We start from the raw sequence: 4,036 nt of genomic DNA on the forward strand, positions 1-4,036 counted from the left end.
CAAGAACATCTCATTCACATCACCTCCTGGTTTATTCCTATTATCTTGTGACCTTATAAAATTAAAATCACCAAGCAACAACCAATTGTCATCACAAGCAATATTCAAATTATACAGCCAAGACACAAACTGATCCCTTAGCACCCCATGACAAGGACCATACACACAAACCAGTGTCCATTTTTCATTATTATGGGAGGAAGCAAACTCAATTCTGATCCCATATCTGTGAGTCTCCACAAGCATACCATGAAACATAGAAGAGTTCCAAATGACTAAAATTCCCCCTGAAGCTCCCACCGATGGATAATAAGCAAAATTATCAAACCTTTTGGGGCAAAATGTCCTTAAAAACGCCAATCAAACATTTCACATTTTGTTTCTTGTAAAAATATAATATGACAGCCACTTTCATCAATTTTTGCTCTAACTTCTCTCTGTCTGTTTTCAGCATTTAAACCTCTTACATTCCAACAGAGAATACTCCATTTTCTTCTACTCATTCGATACATAATAAAAACTGATAAAGTACATATATATCATGCACAGATGCATAGCACCCCACATTCCTGAAGCCCAAATAGTGTGATTTAAGGTCTTACATAACACTGAACACCCACACAGACCAATGCACAACATCCTACACTCACCCAAAAAAGCTCCACTGATCTTCACCAACACCAAAAGCACAGAATCATACCCATTAACCCAAAAGACTCCAGCCCAAAGTACTTCATAATTCAACCTATACATCAGAACTCTTTCCTGTGTCAGAATCCTCAGGAGCTGCTTCAAGCTTCTCCTTGGTCAGCAGACTGTCAGCAATGCCCAGCTGCCTACCAATCCTCTGCAACACATGGATTGGGGTTGCAGGAGCCCTGACAAACCTTTCTTCCTCCACAGAAGGACTATTGCTATGAGCAGAATCCGAAGAGCCAGGCTGATCATCTACCTGAACTACCAAAAGCTTTGCCCTTCCCCTGGCCTTCTTCTTGGGCTGTACCTCAAGCACTGGAGCAGGTCTATAACCTTCTTTCAAACAACTCCTAGTGAAACGACGCTCTTGTGAATGCACCACAGGTGTGGCCACCTTTTTAACCCTTTTAGTTTTCCCCTTCACAGGAGTAGAAGCAAATATCAAAGGTAGCTCTGCACTGGCCTCCTTTTCATCCTCAGCGGGTGCTTGCAAAATTAATGCTTTTCTCCTAGGGCAGCACTTAACTCTCTGCTGCATATCAAGCAAAGAGTCCTTAAAGACAATCCATCCTTCCTTTTCCTCAATTGTAAAAGCAGCAGTCCAAGATCTCTTCAACTGAACAAAAGGAGAAGTTTGCAGGGATAAAGGAACCAAGCGAGATAACAACTGAGGAATCATGTTCTGAAATAGCTGTGCCCATTGCATGTTAGGTGGAATGACAGGGCCATAAACCACTCTTTCTATCATCTGTTGTAGCATAGGAGGACCATCCAAATGCTGAAAAAACTGAACAACCACCTGATTATCCTGTGACATATTAACTGACTCTCCAGAACCCTCAGAAGGAGCTAAGACCATTGATTCTGCTTCATCACCCTCCTGATCCTCTTCTTGTGGCTGTTGCTGTTCCTCCTCTTGCATATTTGGTTGTTGCACATCTTGAAAGTGCTGATTATGGAAATTGTGGCCCATTGGACCCTGCTCCATTGGTCCTTGCTCCATTGGCACCATATTCCATCCAATTTCTGGATACTGTGGAGGCACAAACATGTTATGAAACTGCTGCATATTTCCAGGCATAGGATGAGGGTTACCATCAGGTGGCATTGGGTCCTCATCAGCTGGTAGCTCCTCAGCAAACTCTGCAGAGAGAATAAACAGTGGCACAGTCCAAGACTCCTTCACTCCTCCCACAGAAGCAAATTTACCAAAAACCACATCTCTAGGAACCAGTGCAGGAGAAGGAAAAGCAGCATAAACCAGAACTCTCTCAAGAATTGGATCTGTATGGTTCCAATACAAGAACTTTCCAAAGGTAGAAACAGCATTGGCAATGTCCAGATCATTCCTATAATCAGGATGCATACCCACAAACATTAACCAGCCCTTACGAAAACCCTGCTCAGCCCTATGATTGACAGCACGGTCTACAGGGATAAATCTAACTGTGGTATTGGCATTGATATTATATTCACCATGCTGAATCAAAGCATTGACCGCTGTCGGGCCACTAAACTGATACAGACCAACTCCATATAGACTAGGCTGATAGTCGACAACATTGCGGTTGAGAGGACCAACCAAGAAGTTGCGAACCTGATGCCTCCAAAAAGCTTGCAGATTTGGCGGCGGCGGAGGATGCACCACACCAATAAAATCACTCTGATGCTGCTGCGGAGGATCTTGCGTGGCGAAGTAGAACGATCTGGGAAGTCTCGTCGGGCCACCATCAATGACCTGATGCCCCCAGGGCACCCAAGGCGTAGGATCGACTTCAAAGTTCGCCATGGGGAGGGACGGAGCAACAGAGGAGGGCAATGAAGAAATATGTGGACTCTCCTCTTTGGTGAGCACCTCCGGCAAATTTAATGTCGCCTCCCCTGCCTTGGAAGCTGAACCGACAATCCCTTATGTCGGCCCAACAAAGGACACCTTGTCCGAGCCCAACTCGCCCTCTTTTGTCAATTTGGGCACCTAGCACTTACCCAAACCAACCTTAGCATTTAAACACTTTCGTTTAATATGACCATAATTAAAGCAACCTCGGCAACGAATTTTGTTCACACAGTCCTTTGTAAGATGAGCCATGCTAAGGCAACGTTGACATTTCCAAACCTTAAAGACCATATCATCCACCATCTGAGCAAACTGAAGATCCTCCTTCTCCTCATTCACCTTCCCATTATTAGGTTTAACACTAGAACCAGGATTTTGATTAAGAGGAGTTTCTTCCGCAGACATATTTTCTTGTTGGGAATTATTAGGAAGGACTTCCCCAGATTGCCCCTCTGAATAGATAGGCAGCTTTGTGCCAAAAGAAATGACTGGAGAGGACACAGTATCATATGAATACAGATTAGTCGGATGAGAAGTCTCAGCTGACATAACCCTTTCTAGCTTCATAATGTATATCCTCAGCAAAAACCAAACGTTTATTGAGAATAGCAGGTATGCTTAAGAGCTGGTTTTGGTGCTGGAAAATTAAGAGCATCCATACCCAATTTAGTCCTCCTATTGGAAGGGCTTACCAAAGTCCATTCTTGGGAGCTTTCCCTCTGCCACCGCTCAAACTCTCTTCTCCAATTAGGACCACCATCACTCCATAAATGGAAGAAGCATTTGAATTTTCCTGTAATGAACACTCTCTTTTGGATGATATAAAACCCAACCTCTTTAGTAGCCACTCGAAAAGAAAAAACTCTGTCCCTTACATGAGTCACCTTGAGATAGCCACAAAAGCCCCCTAAGGCTGCTTCCAATGCTAGGGCAACAGATTCTTCCTCTAGTCTGAATGCCGCTCTCCCAAAGGACACTATCAGGGTGAAATATGTTTGCCCCCTTGAAGGATGAACAGTGCTTGAGAATTTCCTCAGTACTTCCTTAGCAAAATTTTCACCTGCTTTAAAATCCAGCCCCAAGGTGATAGCAGTGTGCACTGCAAATGAAGGTTCAGGCAACTCAGCTGCAAGCTCTATAGGAGAATCAGCAGGGACAGGCCTAGCATCAGCTGTTGAAAGTTCCTTCTGTAATGCATCAGGGGGGACAACAGGATCTTCCTTGTGAGGATCAACCCCACAGACTAAACCAGCTGATCTGACCCTGACCACATGATGCTGAAAGTTGACCTTCATACCTGCTTTAAAGCACGGCTCCGACCTAAGCACTTGCACTGCAATGGGATCATCCTTCGCATTAAGCAAAATCATCCAACCATTGGAGCTCCAAAATTTCATGGTACCATCATACGCATTCATGCGACCTCTATCAAGATCCTTCTTCATAGAATAAGTAACCTTCCAGTCCAAAGCAGACTCCGTCCCCATAGAATCACGTGGATCC

Source organism: Lolium rigidum, chromosome 2 (genome assembly GCF_022539505.1).
Source record: "Lolium rigidum isolate FL_2022 chromosome 2, APGP_CSIRO_Lrig_0.1, whole genome shotgun sequence".
Taxonomy (NCBI): Eukaryota; Viridiplantae; Streptophyta; class Magnoliopsida; order Poales; family Poaceae; genus Lolium; species Lolium rigidum.